Here is a 24,652-nt window from a genome sequence, read left to right on the forward strand (position 1 = left end):
GGAAACATCACCTAACATTTCCTGCATTATCTTTGCTTTTTGTCCCAGTACCTCCTCTTAATTTTTTTAAAATCAAGACTCTCAACTCACAGTCCCTCACAATATCTCGATCGTCTTCTGTGTAACTGGTATTTTTTTCTCACACTAAATTTGTCCTACTGCTTTTGGGGTTTTTGGGTTTTTTTTTTTTTGTTTGTTTGTTTTTTTTTTTGGTTTTGTTTTTTTGTTTTTTTGTCTAGCCATGGTATTTTCTGCTTTTATTGAAACATATCCTATTTTTTCAGATAATTCCTTCAGCTTGTCAAGATTTTTAAAAAAAACTTCTTATCCTGACCTCTAATGTATTTGGCACAATTTGTGCATCATCTCCAAATGAGGCATTTTGACACCACCCTCCAGACCAGAATATACAATGAAGCCTGCCAGGCTCAGGACAGATCTTGAGTTCCTTGCAAACTGCAAAATTGCATTAATATTATTCTTCCACTTTGATAATGAATAGGCATTGCTTTCTTCAATATGTTAACTCAACCAATTTTTCATTCATACACTGAGAGTTAAAAAACCCCTCTATACTAATTGTTGTAACTTATTAGCTTACTTCCTTTAGATATGCTGACTCTCAGGTCTTCTTTGAGGGAAATAAAAAAAATTGGGTAATATGAAGTAGAGATTCTCAGTAATCACAGAAAGACCAGAGAAAACTGAAAGACAGAATCCTCAGCAGTTCTCTAGCAGGACATGAGAAAGATCTTATGGTAGGAAATAGAGTAAAATTGGTAAATTTTAGCATAAAGTTAAGAAAATTCATAATTGTTATCAGTAAAGGGATTTAAATGCTAGGCCTCTCAGATGCAACAAAATTTTCTTTTACCTACTATGCCAAGAAAAATAATTTGCAATCATTTTCATAGTACATATTTATAATATGTATTTATATAACACATATAAAATATTTAAATATTTAGAAGTAATAACTCTTCAATAGAAGCAGGCATCATGCTTAGAAACAAAAGACCCAATGTCTTAAATAGCTCTTTACTTTTGTGCGTACTTCAGTCAATTGAACAAATTGACTGTACAGGGTTTCTGCTCCTCACCATGAAATGCCTAAGGAACACAGAGCAGGATGACAAACAAAAGCCCCTTTGCTACGAAGGAAGTGGACTGATCTTCATTACTCTGAAATACAGAAAAGACCTTTATAGGCACTTTGGAAATATGCAAACTGTTAGATCAAATAGAACTCAAATTCTCTTAAGTAAACACAGTGGGATCCCAGAACACAAAATTATTTTTTGGTTTCAAACAACTACTATTAAAATTTAATATTCGTGGCCATAATTCTATTTGAATGGTCTTGAGATAAACTGGTTGTCATAAATTCTGCAGCAAATTCTCCTGCAAAGGTGGTCAGTCTTGTGGGGTAATTAGTAGCTAACATTGCAGCTGCCAGATCCAGGATTTAGAAACACTGGAAACCAGAACCACATCTGTTGCTTAAAATACAGTGTTATGTGTCAGCATGGTCAGCACAGGAGCCCAGCTCTGAACCTGACAGCAATCTCCCTGAAATCAGCAGACACACACAGAGGTTACTGTTGAACATATGTTGAGGTGTTTTGTCATAGTTGTCACAAACAACTAAATATCACAGAACAATAGGAAAAATAGTTGGAAATGAGGCTTAAATCTGAAAAATTAACTGCGAATGCTTAATTAAATGCCACCGTTAATGTTGCTTCTTTTATCACTACTGCTCCTGAGAGCCTGCTCTAAATTAGACTGAAGAAAGATATCTTAGGAGAGTGTTATCAGCCAGCAACCTATTCTTATCCAAGGCTTGTTTTGCACTGATTGAATTTTTAGCAAGGATTTATACCTTTTTTCACATATCTGTGCAGCATTATTGGTATCATGCACTGCAGTGGGAGTGCACAAATAGGTGCAGCCAAAAAATTTGGCAAAAATACAATGTGTCTAGAGTGCATAGACAATATTTGAGTGGGTTGTGGCAGCCATATAGCCATTAGTTAATTATGCTAGGGCATCATGTTGATGTGGTGACTGTGCTGCTTCCAATTTTGGAAGTAGTTCAGAGGCCTCTACATCTGTGTCTGCATCTGCAAGATCGTGTAGCTTGTTGCTGATATAGCTTTGATTTGCTGAAAAAAAACAAAATAGGGAAACTTCTGGTCATTCATCTTCAAAATTAATTTTCAAGGCTCTTCATTTTGTCCTTGTGTTTGGAGTCTGTGAAGAAAGCAAGATGGCGTAAGATGAAGGAAAATATTGCTTGCATATTGTAATTCCTTTGGGAGGCAAGATGAACTCAAAATTTCTGCTTGGTTGTGTATCAACAAAATCTTACTCATCAAAAGATAGAAAAAATTGAGAAGATATAGGAGGAAGAACTAAAGCAGGCTTTCCACATGGATTCACTACACTTTTTTCTGCCTTGAGAATATAATCAGTAGACAGGATATGCTCAAAGATTTTATCAATCTCTCTCATTTATCCAGCAATAGAGATGCAGTTAAAAATAAAAAGATTTTTTTAATTTACCACAGGTGATGAATGAGCTCAGTTTCTAGATCACTATAGACTTTGTAAAGCCTCAGAGCAGCTCTCAAAAGCAGATACAAGGCTTCTCAAATCTCTGCTAATGAAAAGAGTTCCTAGCTGGAAATTAAATTCACTGAATATGCAATTATTTATATATTTTTTTCTTTCTGAAATTCTGCTAAATTTTCTTCTTTGAAGGCTTTTAGCCTTATAATCTTTTCAGTAAACACAGTGTTTTAACATTACAGTCTTCTCTAGGACAAGTAGTGCTAGTAAACAGAACTGGTTTTTTCCATGTTTTATTTAGGCACATATGAACCACACAAACCCCACAAACACTGGAAAAAATCTTCTAAAAATCCTTGAGAAACCATGATGTCAGAAAAAAACACTAAGAGGCAATTAAATGAAATATCTCATTCAGAAATCTCACATCATGGTAGTCTGTAATCCTCTTCATTAATTAAAAATTAAAATAACATGCAGCTGGTAAGACTCCAGTTACTGGTTGACTAAATCAGTACTTTGCCAAAGCTCTAAAAGCCAGTAATACCTTTCTTTTAAATATTTGTGAATTTTCCTCACGAGCCATAGAAGTCTTCAGGCTAGGTAGCTCTTTTCCAGCATGCACAGAAACATGTAAAAATTTTTTCACTATAATCTTAAGGTCTCAAAACCATACAGGCAAACCTCCTCATATCTTGCCATTATCTGGAGGAAGCAGCACATTTCACATGCTGTCTCTGAACTGATATTAATCTTTTTTAAATTAATTTTTTAAAGAGAGGGCAGCAAGACATGCCTTTTGCCTTGACCATTTTCCTGTATTCCCTGACACCTAATGGCTACTGCATTGTTTTAAATCTGTAGTCTTTCCTAGGAGGAAGGTTGCATGCATTTAATTTCTTCTAGCAAGAAAACTGGAAACCTCATCTACCCGCCTGGCACAAGAAGGGCACTCCTGAGTCAAGCAAACTTGCCAGCTATGCTATGTTTATAAATGCTTTCTCCTTCTCCCAGATGTTCATATCTTTATGAGAGATGTTATGGGACATAAAAGCAGTTGTCAGGGAAGTTTAAGCTTTTCTGCAGCAGGAATTGTGTGGTTCTTTTCTCTCTCTCTCTCTCTCTCTCTCTTCCTCATCAGCTTAGCTGTGAATTAAGCTGTAAAGGACTACTTTCTATGGAGTTGCACTGGAAACTTGTGAGATTTGCTGATGTATGGCCTCATTTGACCAGCCTGGCTCTGACTCCAGAGAGTGGAAAGTATGAGAGGAAAACCCAAGGAGCTGCGGACTTCCCCTCTCACAGAAAGGACATTTTTCAGGTAAGATAAATTTTCCTATATTGCCCAATAAATCATAAGAAATGAAACTCAGTGGTTTTACTCCTGGAACTATTTGTAAATCAGTTATTTTAACTATTCAACCAGCTCTGCTGACTATTTAGTTTCCTGATACTGCCATACCCTTAGGAAATTACAGGATACTGACCCAGTTTACACAGATGAAGTTAATTAATTCAAATACAACTCAAACAGGATAGTTGTACATGTCTGCCAAATAAATCTTAACCAACTACCTTTCCAGCCCCTCCCTCACTAACCCCTACTCCCCATCCCTCTTTACTTCAGCCTGGAAAATAAGTTTTCCTGTCCATTATTTATTTTCTGTAGCTCAGCAGGCCTACATTTGGTATCCCACCCCAAACAGAAATCCATTCAAACATTAACAATAGATCACACCAGTTCTCAGTCTGCAGCAAGGGCAGGACTGAAAGTAGAGAAGCTGGGGATTACAATGTCCCCTAGAGTTTAAAAGAAAAGAAAAAGTAAGGAAAAAAATTAGAAGAAAGTCATATTCCTCTTTGATTAAAATACACTGAAGCTGCTTTGGACCAGGCTCCAGAAAATACTGTCTTGTCTTTCCCACTTTGCTAGGTCACCCAGAATTCCCCTCTGTGCAAGTTAACTCACTGAAGTTCTCAGCTTCAGAGCCCTTCTTGCTAAGAAGAGCAATGGCTGTGGGACCTCAGTGGGAACTTTTCTTTTCTTGGCTTTTTCTTGGTGTTTCTGGTTTCCAAGGCTTTGTCCTCGCCTGAGTGATCAGGGACATCTTTTCCCCCTCTCTTTGAATCCAACTGGGCAGATCACTGGATCCATTCAAAAAACCACACCTGAAATACAGAATTTCTCTCTGCTCTGTGAGTTTTTTGTTTGAGACCAGATTCAGATGCATTCTCCAGTTTATTACAAATGAGCTTCTATTGCTCTTGGCTGGGGTGAAGTTATTTTTCTTCATAGTGTTAACACACTCAAAGGATTAGGCTCTCTTGGCTGAAAACAAGAGAGCGTTTTGGGATTGCTTTATACTTAAAATTTTAAGAAGCTGTCCTATTGTAAAGTTCTAGTGCAAATGCTCAGGTTTCACAGCTACCCTGCTAATCCAGATAACCTCAGAAGGGGAACAAGGCCTGCTTTAAATACTGGGCCCTATCCACAGTCAGGTTTTACATTAAAAGAAATAAGATCAGTGAGCTGTTTTGAAATAAAAACACACATTTACTTTTGTTGCAAGTGAAATCAAAATTTTAGTTTTGGTATGGGAAGAATTGGGCTTCCTCATTAAAAAGGAAGATTTGATAAATTCCACAGCAGCACACAGAAAAATCAAAAGAGAACTAATTTTTTTTAGCTAGGCTTTTATATGCTAAAATATAAGACTGTTTTACAAAGTAGAAGGCTGTAAACACATTCACCTTAAAATCTCTGTTCTAGTAATATGCTTGAACAAGGTGAGGCTAATCAAGCTAATTGCATTGAACTGTATTAATTTTCTCTTTGTTTTAGGGCAAGTGAAACAAAAAAATAACCTATGTGGATTTCACAGCAGAGAGTTATGATTAAGGAGCTTGTTTTGAAGTGATTAATTTGTATTTGTAAATAAATATTTTAATTCACAGATTTTTTTATTTATCAACAAACCTGCTAAAATAAAGTTGCTTAAAGGGCATCTGAATGTACAAAGATTGAATAAAGGACTTTTAAAAGGTTTTAGATTTACTTTTTTATTATTTTTAACAGTTGGTATCACAAGCCAACTAAACTGTACCCTTTTTAAGAAAACAACTAGTTTTTAAAAATTAAAACAGTCCAAAGAATATAGACTGATGAAAGCTTATGTATTCATTTATTCTCTGTGCCATAAAACCAGCTAACTCGATGATTATCTTGACACAAAAAGAAACCTGCTTAGGTTTGACAATCAATAATGAAATGGTAGTGGGAGCCAAAAGGCATGGTTATGTGGGAACTGATGTTAGGAATCCTAAATTTTACAAGTGCAAGGTCCTGCACCTGGGTCAAGACAACCCCCAGCATCAACACCATCAGATGGGAGGATGAAGATTGAAAGCAGCCCTGCTGAGAGGGACTGGGCTGAGCTAGTGGGTGACAAGCTGGGTATGAGTCAGTAATGTGCACTTGTACACATGCCAATTGTACCCTGGGCTTCATCAAGGAGGGGTGGCCAGCAGATCAAAGGAAGTGACTCTGCCCCTCTACTCTGACCTCCTGAGAACCCACCTGGAGAGCTGCATCCAGCTCTGGGGTCCCCAGCACAGGAAAGACGTGGACCCATTGGAATGAGCCCAGGAGAGAGCTGTGAAGACAGTCAGAGGGTTGGGACACCTCTCCTGGTACGGCTGAGAGAGCTGAGGCTGCTCAGCCTGGAGAAGGAAATGCTTGGAGAAGACCTTGTAGCATCCTCCCAGCAGCTAAAAGGGGCCTACAAGATAGGAGTAAACTTTTTAGTAGGGCCTGTAGCAGTAGGACAAGGAGTAATGGTTTTAATTAACAGAGGTAGACTCAGACTAGTTTTAAGTAAGAGTTTTTTACCATGAGGAGGATGAAACACAAGAATGGATTGCCCAGAGAGGCAGTGGATGCTGCATCCTGAATACATTCAAGGCCACGTTGGGCAGGGCCCTAAGAAACCTGGTCTGGTGGAAGGTGTCTCTTCCCGTGGCAGAGGGGTTGGACTAGATAGCCTGTAATGGTTCCTCCCAGCCCAAATTATTCCATGATTCTATGAAATTTTGTCTAGTGATGTATAGGACACTATAATCTGAGAAAAGTGATTAATACATGCACATTTTTATATATGTATTTCTGCTCCTAAATTATCTCTTACTTTTATTACAAGGGAATGTGAGTTCCAGATGTTGATTTCCCTGTTTTTCAAATGCCATCCCAAAAGTGGCCATTAGGCTTACACAAGGTCAGCAGCATTAGGCAGGAGGATGCTCTGAGCTCAGTCGTGTCTCACAGTGCCTCTGCCCTGCCATCTGTCTGGGTCCATCTGCTGCCTCTAAATTGCAAACTTGTTAGAATGGGAATGTGACTCTTATTCTGTGGTTGCAAATTCCTCTTCCTCAGCCTTGCCTGGACTGCAAGGACAAAAGTAATATTAATGACAATAATAAAAAGTGAAATGTTGCTGCTGTGTGTCTGAGAGTATTCACAGATTTTTTTGTATCTTCCTAAGGGGAGAGAGAGCACATATTTTAGCAAGTGAAGTCAACTAATCTGTTTTCACAGAACAGTTATTCTTCTTTTGGTGCACCTGGAAACTAGCCCATGGCTCCCACTGATGAGGGGAACCACTTAGCTAATTCCCCAGTGAAATGGGTTGCTAGAGTGCTTCATACTTTATCAAAACCCCAAATTTTGACTTCAGTGTCCCCTCCATAACAAACACTGGCTGTGTTGGTTATGGTGTAGCCCCTCCTGTTCCAGTGAGCAGCGACAAGTCAGGGAGCAGAAGAGATGGAGGAGAGAAGAGGTGAGCTCCAGTGTGAGTGGTGGACATGGCAGAGGCTCTAAAAATGAGAGCTGTAAAGTGATTTCACTCAAGGCAATAAAATGATGACAGTTGATATCCACAGTGGTTTCTCTTTTTGGCTTCATTTTGGTCTCAAATAAAGGATAATGCAGAACAATGATGGAATTGTGAAGTGTGTAACTAAGGAAGAATTTTCTTTCCCTGCAAGATCTATGCAGTGTAAGAGACTTTCCATAATTTTACAGTTATGCCCTTAATACCTCTGAAATTTAGTATAAATGTATTTGTATATGTTTTATACTATACATACATAAGCATAATCATGTCTGTAAAAATGAAGGCTTTGGTACACATGCTTTGATAATTAGAACACTTCTATTCTAATTTTGCCTTTGGTTTTCGTAACTGATCAATGTGTGTAGCAAAGGCAGGTCACTAGAGAGAGGAGATCACATTGCAAATCAACAAGCCTTTTACTCCCTTCACTCTGTAGTTTTCCTCAGTAATGATACTTTCAATCCCATCAAGCCATATACAATTCTTGTCAGGTCTGTGCCTGTTTCCCATGGAGACTTGCAGCCTGAATACAGCTGGGAGGAGACTTTACCATAAGACATGAACACCGTGTTAGGAAGGAATCAAGGGCTAAATTTCTCTTAGATTTTCAAATGTATTTTACACCAGGAGAAGCATCAGTTCTCTCCAGTCTGAGAGAGAGAAGACTGCAAATGCATTTCCTTGCCTGAGAAACTATCATGCCAATCCATTTATGGGAAAGAGTTATACATTCTGTATCTCTTAAATTAAATGCTATTATTTCAGTTTTTGACTGTGGATATTTTCAAGGTGTTTAGAAGGTTATGGAATGAAATTTGTTGATAAAAGCTAGTAAATAATTCCAAGTAATGCTGGGTGAAAGAAGCTGTCAGGTACCAACAGCAGAAGAAATGATTGAGATTAGTTTAACTAATTTCTAGTGCAGATGATATGCCAGTCCAGGTACAGTTCTCAAAGTGTAAAACCATTCTGTTTGTAACTCTGTCAAATACAGATGGATAAGTGAAAAAAAAATATACTGTTTAAACAGAAAATCTCACAGAACACAAAGTACAGACGTAGTCTTGGGAGAAGAGAAGCACCTCCACTCTTTCCTAACTCGTATTATTTTTTTTAAAGAACAGGTAATTTTTTTCATACTGATTTTACTGTTCTCAAATGTACTGACATGCACAACTTGAAGCTAAACTGAAGGAAAGGAGAATGACTATGTAACAAAAAATAGAAGCCCACCTATTAACTCATCCCTGCTGGGCTGCTAGATTGGGAATGAAATCTCCACAGCAAGAGCTGTCTCATTAAATCCAACTGGCCACAGAGGAGATTGCTGAATCCCTTTCCCTCCACATAAATCCATCTTTGCCTTAAATGTTGATGTTTAACTGAAATCCATGCATTCCCTGTTGCAAGTCCAGGTTTGCCTGGCTCCCTGGGGAAGTTCCTAGATTGTTTCCAGCTCCTGAAGCAAAATGATTTACCTACTGCAGAACGGGAGCTTGAGAGCCCTGAAGCTGTCTGAGACCAGGAGAGGGATTTGAGGTGCTGTGTGCTGTGTGAGCCAGAGTGGGGATGGAGAATGCCATCAGTAGCTGGCATTGCCCAGGGCTTCTGCAGCTCTGTGGTAATGAGTAGCACTGGGTCACCCCAGAGACTCCCGAGCTGTAGGTGTGGAAGCCTATTGTGGTAGGTTCTGCCAGCTGGACAGTGCAGGTACAAAGAGAAATGAGAAGAAAAACTGCCCACAGAAGAAAAAAAGAGGATGGTACTATTCCTAGAGAGTTCTGGTTATTGATCTGCTAAAAACTGATTTGTCTAAATAAACTCCTATATAATTTTAATTAACTATTTTTGAATCTTTACTAGCAGTGAAAATTAAATTGCATTAGTGAATGCACCTTCAGGCTGGGAGGCTTTCTCTCATTTGCAGCCTGGTTCACAGAACCTTGGAAAGGAATGTTGACTTCCTCAATTCACTTTTTCCCCCCCAATATTAATGGAAATAAGAATTTTATTTTTCTTAGGGAAGAGAGAGATAATGATAAGTGATATTCCTCATCCTTAACATATCTATCTTTAGGGCTGGTATGGTACAAATCATTATAGAGAAGCTACCAGGTACTTCTGGTTTCTAAATACACAAAACAGGCATAGGAGGCAGGAAAGAAAGGGCTGATACTAACAAGACCTTATAGATGTAAAGTAGTTTTAAAAAGCATGTGCTAATTTTATTCCAACTTTAATTGGATTCAGAGTTCTAGAGCAAATTCATTGTACTTAGTTCAATGCTACCAAAAAATTGTTTTATGAACATTCCAGAACAATATCTACTGTAAAATGTCTCAAGGTGACATGTTAAGGCTTTGCACCTCTACTCAGCAGGTATTAAAGTTCATATCTTATTTTACAATTTTATGAGACACAAATCTATTTTCTACACTGGATGTGGTGTCAAACATGGAAATAAAAATTTACAGCCACTGGATGTCATTGTTGTTCTTTTAAACTACAAAAAAAAAATTAAAACAAATTTTAAAAAACATCAAAGTTAAAATTTAAAGATTAGGACTTGACAATAAATATTTTCTGACCATTTCCATATTTCCATATTTTTATTTTAAACGGCATTAAAAAAATTCACCTAAAATAGTAAATTGCATTAATATCAATGCATTTCATGAAGCCACATGAACTACATGGACACTTCATCACAGCAGCTTAACTTCTGTTCTCTCTAGAAGTTCAATCAGTCGCTGCAAATTTTAATGTACCTAGTCAACAGAAAGTGATGATCTGCACTATATAATGAACATGTAAAAGTAGGTGTAGTCTTAATTCTTCAATATTTTTTACGTGGCTCATATTAAATCTCACTTGTGAAAGTTTATGTATTGACTGCCAACAACCAAATGCAGATTTCAGATAGCCCTTTTCTTACCATTGTCTGAAAAAGAAGTACTAATAAAAGTCAGTAACAGCTACCAGAAGACAAATCTATCCCCTTGTTGCTTCTGAGTCATTCTGCAAAGAAGTGTCAGAGCCTGACACAGAGGAAGAGATACACTTGTAGTGGGTAGCTCTGTGCAGGAGAACAAAGGAGCAATGGAATGAGTACTGAATGGGGATGAGTGTGGAAAGGCTGAGTCCTCTGCTGAGCAGAAGTCTCCCATCTCCCATTTTCTGCTGTGGGCTCCCAGGTAAGGCACAGGTCTCAGTGAGACGTCTCTGCAGGGGCTCTGCAGCTTCATGGTGGTCTATGAGAAAAGATTTGGTCTCAGTGCTTCCCTACAATCCTTTCACCCCTTCACTGTACATCTGCCCAGCACCTGGCCCGGAACTTGGAAGGGTTCTTAATTTCATTCTATGTGCACACTTATTACCCCCATAAGAAAGTAAGGCTGAACTAGACTCTGTGTGCAGTGGGTGGGTTTGAACACAGCTGTGCAGCAGACCACTTGTTCTCTTTTTGCTTTGTGAGAACGACGCTGTTTAAAATATCCAGTCATCTTTCGGCATCAAGGGATTTGGGAATGAAATGATATCAAACGAAAAAGGAGGGCGAACACATTTTTCTCTTTGCTTCTCCGGAAGTCACCCCTTTTACCTGCAGCACCAGCATTGCTCTGAACTACTGCCCCAGGCCCGCACCCTCTGCTGCAGCCATGGATTGAGCACGACTTGTTAGCAGAAATCCAGAGACATGAAACAGTGATGTCACCGGAAAAGAAGCAGCAGGGATTGAGCTTATCAGCTGCAGTCAGGCTTGCTGTTAATGGATGGGCTGCCTTCCCTCAGATCGGCACTGGAATGGCTGAAGTTGCAGGCTGAGATGCGGGGAGGACAGAGGAAATGCTGCTAATCTCTATTAATACAGCTCCAGAGTAACATTTGGATTTGAATATTGAGGTGCCATAACTAGAAGGTTCCATGTGCAGCTATAGCAGCTCTGTTGCCAGAGGGTTTCGTTGTTGTGCTTATTCTATTTTCAAGCCCGCAGAGTTAGCTGAGGAGTTGTGTGTGCTCCTCTCTGTGCTGTGGATGCTTAGGTTGCAGTACAAGGCCAGGATTAGCCTTTAGTAGAAAGAAATACATTGGTGTCACTCTTTTGAAATATTAATAGGAGTGCAGATATGGCAGCATGGACAGACTTGGGCCAGCTCTTGTCATCCAGTAATGTTGTACAGCATAGACAACCCTTCTGAAGCTGCAAGAAGCTCTGAAATGATTGTTCAGGACAGGATGGTTCTCCATCATTCCCAGCTTATGACTGATCTCTGATAGCACAAGGCCCCCCAGTCAGACCAGTGTACACCTATGCTTCAGACACAGAGGGAGAAATAGTCCATCTGGATTCTATTGCAGGTCCCATATGTCTGCCAGCTTGCAGTGGCAGTACCCAAATCGCACTTTTTTTTTTGGTCTGGTCTTTGTCTCTCAGTGGGAGTTAGGTGCATAGATGCCTTTGAGGATTTGGGGGCCAAGATCTTATCCTTATCTATGTGCAGCCACTAGAACACTGACAGAAAATTTTGCATCCTCTGGTGTGGACAATGGCAGTAAAATTATGTCTGTAAGAACTGAAAAAGGGCAGTGATTTCCCAGAATTGAAAGCCTCTCTGTTGAAAAGAGCAGTTTACCACTAAAATTTGGTGGGCAAAAAAAGATATCTGCAACAAAATAATTGACACTCTAGTAACTGATTGTGCTGTCAATCCAATGTGCAGTTGACACGACCTGAACATCCTCAGTCACCCATGGGGAGGTTCAGGACACAAGCTCAGGACACAGGGATCAGAACAGGAGCCAAACCTTGGTGCTTCTTGTCCCAAGGAAGTGCCCTACCAACCAGCCACTTGAATAAGGATGCTGTGGGCTTGCCTCTTCAGCCTGGTGGGCTTTATCTTTCTCCCTCTCTCATCTTCAATAGGTCTTGGGTTCATTCTGAGGTATAATGGGAGAAACGAGATCTCGAAAACTTTCGCAGGACAGGAAAACCACTTCCTACCCAGTTCTATTTCTGCTTCCAAAATTCTGTTTGGCAGTAGTTTCAGTGAACTCATTCTTCCTTTGAGTGCCATATGATCCACAGTTGTTTTCTAAATCACCAAAAGCCATTGACAGGCTGTGTGGTTTTGATTTAGGACAAAGATGTTCTTTTTAAAAAATCATTAACTCAAAATATAGGGGGGAAAAAAATCCATGTTTACCTTAGTCTTTGCTTACAAAAAATTTATGAGAGTGAAACCCAATTATATCTGTACTATTTATAGATGTAAAAGAAGACTAAATGGAATTGTGTTTATCTCAAATTAGAAAGCCAGCATTGAACTGAAATGAGATGCATATATGCATATATATTAATGTAAAAGTAAAATGCACGTCTGAATCATGTGGAAATATTTCAGCAGCGTTCATACATAAACAGGCCTGCAGGTATGCGTGGAAAACAAATACAAATATGTACATATAACTTTTAAATTAAAAGTATTTATTAGTTAAAATGTTCTGTGAAAAGAACATACAACTCCACTATTGTGTTTTGTAATAATTTTGAACTTTCCAAGATTTGCCTCCTCTTTCAATGTTTAACCAATTACTTTCCCCCCCAGATATTAGATCACTTTTTTCTCAAGGACTCGAGATACTATATTGCTGAAATACCCACAACTTTACAGGGCAAAATAAAGAGGAAGATGACATGCTACAAGCACTTACTAAAAGAAAAGTATTTCCCCCTGGGTAAAATGACATTACCCAAACATATGAGGCAGGCAAAAATACAGATCACATCTTCAAACTGATCTCTGCTTTCTTCTGGTAGGAAAAAAAAAAGAGGCAATTTTGCAGTGGTCTCAAGTGATGATTGGAATTTAGGCAACCTCAAGATGCTGTGTGTTCTCTGACTTGAAAGCTCATTCATAAATATCCCAGTGTGAATTCCTGGATATTGAAATGCCACTAGTAGCTAATGGGGAATTCACCATTTGTCACTGTCTCTTTAGACAGTAACTTGGGGACAGATACAAAAGATTGCTGTCTACTTCATCAAGAAAGCAAAAAGGAGGTGAAAACATGGCATCAGATGGCCTAAAAGAGCCTGCTGTGCTCTGGTCACCTGCTGGCAATTGTTCCTGTGGCATTAGTGGCAGTTCTCCATGAACACTTGGAGAAATTTTTGGTTGCTATAGTAGTAACCACTGTACCCAATTACAGTTTGGACTCTCCTAGTTAAGAAAATTGAGATTGTTGCTGCATTTTTAAATAATGTAATAGGAAAATAGATTAGGGAAAGATACCATGTATCAAATGCAGAGACATTTATACATCCTGAGAAACATTTTTTTCAAATTGTTCTTTGAAACTCCAGTGGAATAAATGCCTCAACTCCCTCAAGGCCTTTCTTCAGGGTCATGTGGTTGATTCAGGCACAGGGAACAGTTGATCTCTCTGCTCTTGGTAAGCTAGATTTTATGTTTCTACATATCTAGCTTAAGTATCTCAAGACTTTCAGTAATTTTCTCTGAGTCTTTGTTTTCTAAATTAAACTACTCTCACTTCACCAGGAGCAGTTTCTCACAGGCTGTAGTTTTCATATCTCTGACTTTTCCTGTCCCTCGACATTTTCATCAACTGTTCTGCACACACAGAGAAGACCCTTTGGGTGGATGAGACTTTAGGTACAGATGGAGGTAGAGGGAGAACAAAGCAGCAGTACCAGAAATTGTGCAGCTTCTTGCAAATGACACTCTGTACACACAAATATGACACTTATCTTTTTCTCAGCATCACAAATTTGGTGACTTGGGTCTGGCTGGTTACCTGCAGTAACCACAAGGTGCTTTTCAGCAGAGCTGTTGCACAGCCAGTCATTCTTCAGTTAGTTTATGGAGCTAATTATTCCTGCATATGTGGAAAAGTTTGCATTCAAACTGAATTTGTTTTTTTCCAAATAATTTCCTCAGTTTGCTATATTTGAGTTTAAATCCTACCTTTTTTGTTTAACTCACCCTGTATAAAACTGTAATAAGCTTGTTTTTATCATCCACAACATTGGCCAATATACCTCTAAAACATCCTTCAAGTCTGATAGTAAAATGTTGATAAATGAACTTCTAATACCATTTTCCAATTTATTAAATGAATCTGTAGTACCTTCCATGTTTCCAAAGCATTCTCCCATGGAATCACTGAGGTGAATGAGTTGTCAGAAAAGTGAAAGTGTGGTGAGGATGTTGGTGGTGAGTACATTCATGTATTCCTATTTTACCTAGATCAAAGTGGTTCAATGATGAGCTTGGGTTTTGAACCAGGAGATTTTATTAACATCTCTCATTTTGTTATAAATTTGGGATATGTTCCTACTAAGTCCTTTTTGGATCAATACGTCAGATTTTATTGGATCCTTCCCTTCCTCCCCTCATATCTTCTGGCAGAAGAAGTTGTTATGAGAACTGTCATTCTTAAATTCAGTCAGTTTTCATTAGAGGACTCTACTTTCTGTTAGGTCATAGCCCCTTCAAACCACTTAAAATATTACATTAATATATAAATAAAAATAAATAAATAAATAAATAAATAAATAAATAAATATGTGTGTATATATATGTATGATTACCTGAATGCTCAAAGCACTGAATTAAATTTTTTTTCTTTACATTTAAGAATGAAAATAAGAAAATATCTTGTTGTTGTTTATGTAGAGCAACTAAAATTGAATTTTTCCACCTTTGAGAGGTTTCAGATGGAGAGATCTTTGATTCTGCAAGATTTGGGTGACTTCATGAGAGATTTTTAGTTCCTCATTCAATCCAGGAGTTTTTCCCATCCTTCAGCTCTGGTCAAGTGACCACATAATATACAGGCAAGCAATCAGCTTAAAGCAGAGTCAGCATAAAAATATATATATGGAATATATATCTGTGCACACAAAACCAGACTAGTTTTTTTCCCCATAGATACATCGATACAAAATGCTGCAATATAATTCTGCATTCCTCACCACATTATTGCCAGTTATTTTGAAGTGAGAAATGGATACAAATATAAACAATTTCCCTCCATACATGTGGAAAAGGATCCAGACTGTCCAGGAAGACATTATTTCCTGGTAAAATACTCCGTGTGGTTTGGTAACATATTGGAAAAAAACTTCAAAAAGCCAGATGGTTCTCCCTGCTATTTTAATGTTATTGTTTAATGAGTGGCCCAAGAAATGCATTTAAGTAAGTGAATAAAATCCAGTTGTTTCATCATTGTGTTATCTCAAGCAAAAACAAATAAATAAAAGCATGCCAGTAATGAAATGTTTTCTCTTAAGAACTTGGTAGAGTAGTAGTGCCAAATTCTGCTGTGATGTAAAATGGATGGATGCAAAGCAGATGTAACTTCATATGCTGATTGCAATTGAAAGCTTTTAAAATTTGCTTGGAACATATTTATGCCTTGGGATGCATGGAGAAATGAAGTTCAACTGGAGTTTAAGAAGTATTATCATTTCCCTCCACAAAATCTTTTTGTGTGTCACTGAGCTCCTCAGACAAAGGTAGGGGTTTGGTGCCAGGTTTCTTTAGAGCTCTATTCTCTTTTTTGGACCCAAAGCTCTCTACATGCAGTATGACCAGGTATTTAGCACCTTTAACTATCAGTAAATCATTCAGAATACCTCACAGTACTCATAATCTGGAAGAGGAGCATTTATCTGCTCACTCCCTGATCAGCAATGTTCCATTTCTGATAAACATCCTGCAGATCTGTTGCTGTAGGTTAATGATGAACTCCTTTTTGAGCCAAGTTAAAAATAAATTTAAGCTAATTATGGTCTCTATTAATGCAATGTCTGTCTAGGGTGATGAACTTCACCATCCTTGAGAACAAGAAATATGAAATCAGTATACATAGTTGATCTTATTAAGGGGTTTAGACACCAAAGTGGGACTTGGTGAGAATTTGAACACTGAAGACTGATGCTCCAGCTCCATCAAATCTCTTCAGCTTCATGGAGACTGTAGATGCTAACTCTCCATCACTGAAATTTTCACATCTCTTGAAATGTTCTTCTGCAAGTGTTCCAATCTTCTGCCCTTGAGGCCAGAGCAGCTCCCTGTCTACTGGCAGCTGACACAGCTATCTCCAGGCATAAAGCTTCCCTTCACCTTCTTCCCTCTTCACCTTTTTCTCAATCTGGCTTTATCATTGCTCTTAAATCATACCAGGCCTAAGCATTGAAATTATTGCAAAACATGGTAACTATTCAATTTCACTCATCACTGCAATAAGTGCTCTAACAAAAGAGCATTCCCTCTGAAGTAAAACATCTCATTTTTCTATTCAAGTTCAAATTTTTGTCTTTCAGTAATGCAATTAAACATAGGGAGGGAAGGGCCACTCTTCATTTTTGCTGTTGAAACTTACAGGTAAGCTTCCTCATTTCATAATGCCAGAAAAAAAGAGGTGCAAGAGGGACCATTCTCTATCATTCACTCAGGGAAAAGTCCCAGTAGTAAGGTGCAAAATGGGTGGCAAGTAGGAAACAGTGCAATGTTCCAAATCAAGATAAGGAGGGACTAAACGTCTTTCTGTTTCTGAATGACTGTCTTGACACTGGGCAACAATATGAAGAGGGTAGTGTCAGCACTATCTCCTTCTTTATCCAAAAGACCAGATCTATGTTCTGTTCTCTAAATGGCAGATGCAGATGCCAAACACAAGAAGTTCCAGGCTGTGAATTTAGGTGTCTCAAAGTAGACTCAGCTCTCAAGGACAGTAGACAGTATTCCTGATGCCCTGATGCCTTGCTTTTTTTTTTTATTTTTATAATGACGTGTATTTCTTTTTTTCATCAGTACTTTGTGTTATGGATTCCATTCCAAACTTTCTCTTTCCATAGGCACTTAACATCAACTGATGAATTTTTACTGCTGGACAAAGCAAAAAAATTGGTTGTGGTGAAAATCAGCATTATAGTGACAAAGTTCTGGGAAAGAAACACCCTAAACCCCTACCTTGATAAATCTCACACAAGTGTGGATCTGCATTAGTGACTTATGTTGTTTTCTGATTCAGGACTATAGTCTGGGGGATCCCCTTGCAGGATATAGTTCCTGTCTCAGCTGGGCACAAACAAAAAATATCTTAGACTGAATATCCTAAACCACAGAAATTTCATAATTAGAGTGAATTTACTTAAATCCCAGGTCATGTAAATGAGTTTATTCTTCTAACCATGTCAGGTTTCCTTTGAACTCATAAGTCCGTTTGTATTTCACATACAGATCTGTTGCTTCTATGTGCCAATGGTACCATAGCATTGCACAGAAAAGCATTCCCATCTTGATTGATGTATAATGAGAAGTAAAGTTATTTTAAAATCTGTATATAAAAAACTCATCATTAAATTGTCTAAGCTTAAGTTTATAGATGTTTGTCACAGCATTATTATCTTTTCTGGGGAATTTTCTATGAAATAAATATTTTCGATATGCTATTGTTACTTACTATGTCTTATGCATATACAAATGAGAACACAAATTGTGCCACTAGTATGTGCAATTAATTTTCACTTCTTCTGATGGACATTCTTCAAGAAAATCCTCGAGGTGGCAGCACTGGCTCAGTGTTTAAGTTCACACACAAGGCTCAAAATACCGGAAAAAAACCACCAAAAAAACCCAGCAACCTGAAAACAGTGTATTGCTGAGGTGGACCTTATTTTAAAATACTTTTTACCCCGTGATGTACAAAGGCCTTATTAATCAACCCAGTAATCATTCCTTTTGCCTGAAAAATGTCAGCTTTAAAGTGTAGGTGTATTCAGGCGTCCTTAAAAAACCACAAAAAAATATGATGGTGTAACTAAAACACAACTGGTGGTTGCTCTTCTACATAGACATGAGACAAATGGGATTTATAGAATTTTAGCTGGGAACGTGCCCCTAATCTAGTCTTTGAAACCCTTGGAAATATGGTTTTCTTAATCCTGCACTCTTGCTGCTACTTCTCATATCTCAGAAAAATGGTCTGGTTAGCAAAGTGCAACAGAAAAACCATTGCACTGAACTGCACCACACTCCATGTTATTTTATAAACCCATTTTATGCTCTTCATTAATCTAAGTTGTCTGCTACAGTTAATATTGTTTAAATATAATCCTAGCTAATTCAGTTTCAGCCATAATGAATACAGGGACTGAAAGTGTGCAGTATCCTGCACTCTTTTGTAAGAACTAATCCTACAAATTGCTTTGAGTGTTTCAAGAGAGCATTTTTTCATGAATGATTTTTATTATCCCTAACATGACTTCATTTGTAAATAAGAAAACCTTCCTACAGTACCTGCAGGCACCAACAATGATGAAAACATTTGGAATCTTTGTTTTACTTTTAACGATATAGCCTTTTATATTCAAATAATACAAAATTCTAACTGAATAGTTCTAAATTTCATCTGGCTAACTACAAATGTGGAAGTGATGTGTATGCTAAAAATAACATTATGATTTATGTTCTTCTGGATGCTCTACTTTCACTGGAAACAACTAGGTTACACATTTGGTTACTTTTATACTAGTAGCAAAAATTGTTATTAAATTTAATTCTTTTAAACACTGAACAGGTATAAAGTTTAGTAGATAACTAGTTTTTCATGACCACATGTGAATAATCCATCTGAAAACTTGTTTGGCCCAATCATTTTTGGGAAAGCATCATCCATATTTCTCATCTCCATATGCCTTAAAGAAAATGAAGATGGAAATTCATGCACTTTTAAACAAATCTTTTAATCAGAGGATTCAATTTCAAAAGGGTTTGAAAGTAGCAGATAACATATAACACCAAATGTTTCAGTGGGAAACCCATCAGTTTGGTATTTTAGTCGTAAAATTCTTATATTTTCCAGTCTTGGCATTCATAATGGTTGTCTTGAGCAAAGTAGCCACAAATGTAAATTCAGAACCAGCCTCATTTGTTACCTTAGAGTTTGTATTTTACAGAGTTCATCTCTAGAAACTATCTTAAAGATGGGCAGCAGCTGGGAAGACACAGCTTGGTTAAAGATGGGAAGCATAAAATCAGGCAAGGGATCTCATGTTTGAAGACATTACTAACATGGTAGATAAGGAGAAATCAGTAGATGTTAATGCACAGTTTGGTTTCTGATACACATTTGGCAACCTCACACATGACTTTCCACTTGTTACTCTTAGAATAATGTGATAGTCAGTTGGGGAAGTTCCAGGTATCAGCAAAATTTTACTGTACAAATCCAATCTGTTAGCCCATTTATTTTGTGCAAGCAAGTGAAAAGGTCCTGCAAACTCTCTGTTTTATGTACATCTACAATTATTTAGGCTAGAGAAAATTGTTATTTGCTAGTTCATTACGGGCGTAATTTTGAAATTTCTCTTTTTTTCTCCCAGCTCACTAATGGGTGCTCTGAAAATCACAGTAAATGCCTTCTGTATTTCCTAATACCTGAGGTGATACCTTTGCTTTTAAGAAAGGATGCATAATTTTTCAGGTTTATATGGGCTGGGGCTATAAGGTCTCTCACCACAGGAAGAGAAAGAACATTTGTAAGTGCAGAACACCAGATTAGGAAAAGGGAAGGACCAAAGAGAAGCAGATGTAGCTTTGTGCCACCCTGGCCCTGAGCACCCAGAGAGGCCCTAAGCAGAGTTGCCTCATCTTTTATTGACTATTTTAGCTGCCGAGGATGGTGATATGAACATAACTCAGAAATGCGTATTTGCATGGAAATTCCCTTCATACAACACAGACTGCTTACCTTTCTTAGCATAGTCATGACTGATCAAAAAATGTTTGAGAAAGTATTTGTTTGTGTGGAAACACTAATTAATTCAAACTATAAAGCTAATGGACTCATTTCTGAGAAAAAGCATCACCCTGTAAGATAGGCTCAAAAATAGGTTTCTCTCATATCTCAGACAAATGACCTACCATTGAACCAGCTGGTTTTCTTTTATAGTTTCATTTTGGTAAATAAACAAATCAAATTCCAACACCTAGAATTCATGGCATATTTTATTTTTGCATGGTAAATGGCACCACTCTTTAGTTTCATGCCATTTGACTTAAAATTCCCAATTTCTACTGCATAGTTCATTAGAAAGGTCTTGTTTTTTCCATACATTACAAGTCTTGACTTTTTCCACTGGTGACTGAGGCTGTTTCTCCCTTTTTCTACTCTGCTCTTCTGTCCTGATGAGTCGTCCCAAGTGTGGTTTCCATGCTTGTCCCCAAACATGCCAACACATCAGAAGAGACAAAATAATCTATGCATGGCAGCAATAGGGGGTTTTCAGAATCATGCAAATAACTTTTAGTGTATCAATGTACAAGCTTTTAAAAAATGCATATTTAATATCAAATAAAGTTAGCTTTTTATTCACAAAATAAGGAACATATGCCCAGCTTCTTATGAAATGTCATCCTGCTTATTCCCCCAGTAGGATTTTCCTGTAACACTTCTTAAAATAGAAATAATTATGGATTTCATCTACTTGTTCTGCAGTGACATTTTTATTTTTCATTTCTCAGCTTTGCCTCCTGTGCAACAGGCGCTTCACCTTCAACTCCAGAGGATTGCTTAAAGGCTTTTTCATTTAACTGCTGCTACATGCCAGTGCACAAATTACCTGGCAGGGATGATGTGGAGTGTTAAGGCCCACATCCTACAGCAAGAGATTTACCAGCTCCCTGGGTTCTTAGAGCACAGAGAGCCTAGTTCCACACTGGATGTGGATCCAGCTGTTTTTGTAGCATGATGTGCTGCTTCAGAGCAGTGGAATTAGTTTAAGATGTTAATAACAACAAATAAGTGATGACAAAAAAAGAAAAAAAAAGAAAGAAAAAATAATCGAATTGCACTGTCTGCTATTTGTGTTTCCAAGATCTGGACCCTCCAAAATAATTTATAAAAATAAACCACTATTCTGATGCTACAAAATTTTATCCAGAAAGTTTTCAAATATCACTGTGGCACCCCAAACACAATACTGAGACAATTTGCATGAAATCAGAGAATGCAGCACCACAAAGCCTACTTGCAATCTTGATACTCAAAGATTTCTGTGGACGTAAAAGCTGTGCTACTATAAACACCCAGAAAATATTTCAGTTGCCTTCCCTGTAAAGATGTTCACAAAAAAAAATCTTCACTGCTTAATACCTATGCTGGAGCTCTTGGTTCTGCACAGAACATAGCCAGATGTGCATTGTGTGGTTCTGCACTCGACCCAGCTTTGGCCACAGCATACCCTCTAGTGAGTCTGCAGGCTTCAGGGTAGGAGACATCTTCTGACTTCATACTTGGCCCCATAATTAAGAAAGCAATTTTTGGAAGCACTGCCACTGTGTCTGAACTTGCGTGGTTTCAGACTCACCCACTGCTTATTTTACACTATTTTCTCCTGAACTAATAAAAGCTTGAGCATCTAGTTGGTTTTTTTCCCCCCCCCTTTCCCAGAATAGTATTTTTGCATTGCCTCCAAGTCACTCTGCAACTTTCCTTTTAGTGTTAATAATGGAGTCTGCTTTACAGCCAGTAAAATATATCCTAATCCTTCTTCTATGTAAGTTTCCCAATAATCCTTAAAACCAGAATTCTATACCAGTTTTCAACAGCATGCCAAACATGGTACTGGTATGTGACAATTTTAATCAGATTAATTTCTAGGTTTGCTTTTGTAAAAAGATGGGCAGACCGGGAAGGGGTTCTGTGCTGGTCCCACCTCCAGGAAGTGTTCTTAAATACTCACCTGCAACATTCAGCTCCTTAGAAAGCAGAGGTAGCCTGGGTTCTGGCAGACAGGGCTCAAACTTGCAATTCTACAACTGCTTAATTTAAAATAAAAAACAAACAAACAAACAAAAAACCCAAACAACAACAACAACAAAAAACCCAACAACCCCAAATAGTAAAAAAACACAAAACAAATTGAAAAAAACCCCAAACCAAACAGAAAACCAAACCAACCAACCAAACCAAACCAACAAAAAACCAAAAAAACAAAACCAAAAAACTCACAGCAGCAGAGTGTAAACCAGGGATCAGTTTATAGGAATACTTTTTTTACCTTATCTAACAGGCTTCTAGTCAACATGCCATGAAGTTAAGGCATAAATAACCCACTCATGTCCAACTCTGGCATTCATTTTAGTGTGCCACTGTGGAGGAGAGTTTCTCCTGCACTGAGGAGTTGTGGCAACATCCTGTAACAGAGGAATTTCTGAGCCCATTAACCTAGAGGACACTTGCCTAGACCAAGTCATAGTTTCACTGTTGTATTTGTTAAAGACTCTGGAGGAATGAGCTCCTCTTCACTGTTTATCTTAAGACATTGCGTTAATTTTGGAATGGACAGAACTGCCTAATAAATAACAAAGAAACAGTTGTGGGAATTCAGGGGAAAAATGAGGGTTCAGGCATTCCTCCTGCCTTCAGGTATTCCCCATTAGCCTGATAGAGGCAGTTTCCTGCATACCATGCCAACTTTCCAAACTTTTGTTTAACAATTCTTCCCAGCTGATATACTGGGAACCTTTGTCCTTGAGGCACTTTCTCTTCTCTTTGAGGCGCTTTCCAATGGAAAGGTATCTTTTGCATGAAATGACATTTCATGCCTTCTTGTATCTTATTCTTAGTTTCTATAAGGTAATTTTCTTTTTTTTTTTTGCCTCAGTATAATGATTTCAAGATTACTGGTCCTTCAAGCAACCACAGATATCTAGTAAATGAACCTGTGATATCTACGTAATGAAATCCAGAGTAGAGTTACTTTAGATGTAGTTATCTGTCTTGTTACATTAGGAAAATACCAGCTCAAACTGACATCCCCCAGACAGATATTTCTAGGTAGTGCAGACAGGTGCTGAAGGAATAAATGATCCTTTTCTCTGACTTGATTCCGTGTCCTCCACCAAGCCCCATCTTGAATGACATTAGTAAATACATGAAACCACAGGAACACATGAAATGTGTGACAGCATTCTCACAATAAAAGGCCAGCTCAGCACCATTTTTATGCATGCTAAACTTCCTGAACAGATTATGACCAGGACTTTTAACTATTCGGGTATGTGAATTGTCCAGTTAGGTTTCAGAAAATGGCAATTGCATCAAAATTCCTTTCATCTGTCAGACCATTCATTCTTCAGATGTCTAGGAGTAATACCAATCATACAAAGCTTCTTCATTTTATGCTCTTTTCCAACTTGTTCTCAATTTGTTCACCACATGCTGAGTTAGACTCATGACTGTGTTAGCCTTGTTTTAATGGTTAGTCTGATGCTCTCATGGCTGCTTCTGATAATATTCCAGTGTGATTAACTATCATTGTGATCAGATACAATCCACACTCTTTACTTCACCTACTATTACCCTGGACTGTGGTTCTGTGGTCCTTTATTGCCATCACAATTGATGCTCATAACTGTCTGTTTTTTTCCTGTCTTTGCACTCATGCAAATCATTGGTTTCTCGATTTCTTTCTCATAACTCTTCAAAAATTCCCACAGTCATCTTTTAACCTTGCAGTTCTTAGTGACAGTAAGATTCTTAGCCTTTGGTATCAGTGTGTACTGTCATCTGTAGTGGATGACAGCATAACCCCCTCCAGTCCTGCAGTTGCTGTCCATATTTACATTCCAGTAGATAACATTATGTGGTTACCCTGATTTACACTGCTGATTTTGTGGCTCACTCTTACTATCTTGATAACTAGAGATAAAGAAAAAAATTTTTAGAAAAAGTCAATGTGTTAAAATTTTTCATTTTATCTCTTAATTGTCTACAAATAAAAGTCAAATTTATTGAATAATTTAGTGAGAATGAAGTATACAAATTAAGTCAAAATATGAGTGCCAAAAAGGAAGGAAGGGAGAGACTTCATTCATTGAACTGTGCCCCAGCTATAAGCACTCTGAACATTTCACTTTCCTTTTACCTGAAGAGGTTAGAATTCACATCATGATGCCAAGCATCATCATGCTGTTTAGCATTTTGAATTAAGGCTCCAACAAGAGAGCAATCTCAGAATACCATGCAGCCTGTAGTGGCTACAGCCCTCAGCTGGCTGAAGAAAACAGAACTCCAGATCTCCCTCAGAGGCATTTGAATGACAGTGTCTGACCTCCCTCTCATGTGCCCTAACTGCAGAGAATTGCAAGGTACTT

Source organism: Agelaius tricolor, unplaced genomic scaffold, assembly GCF_023055355.1.
Source record: "Agelaius tricolor isolate 1412-34295 unplaced genomic scaffold, bAgeTri1.0.p SCAF_1, whole genome shotgun sequence".
NCBI lineage: Eukaryota > Metazoa > Chordata > Aves > Passeriformes > Icteridae > Agelaius > Agelaius tricolor.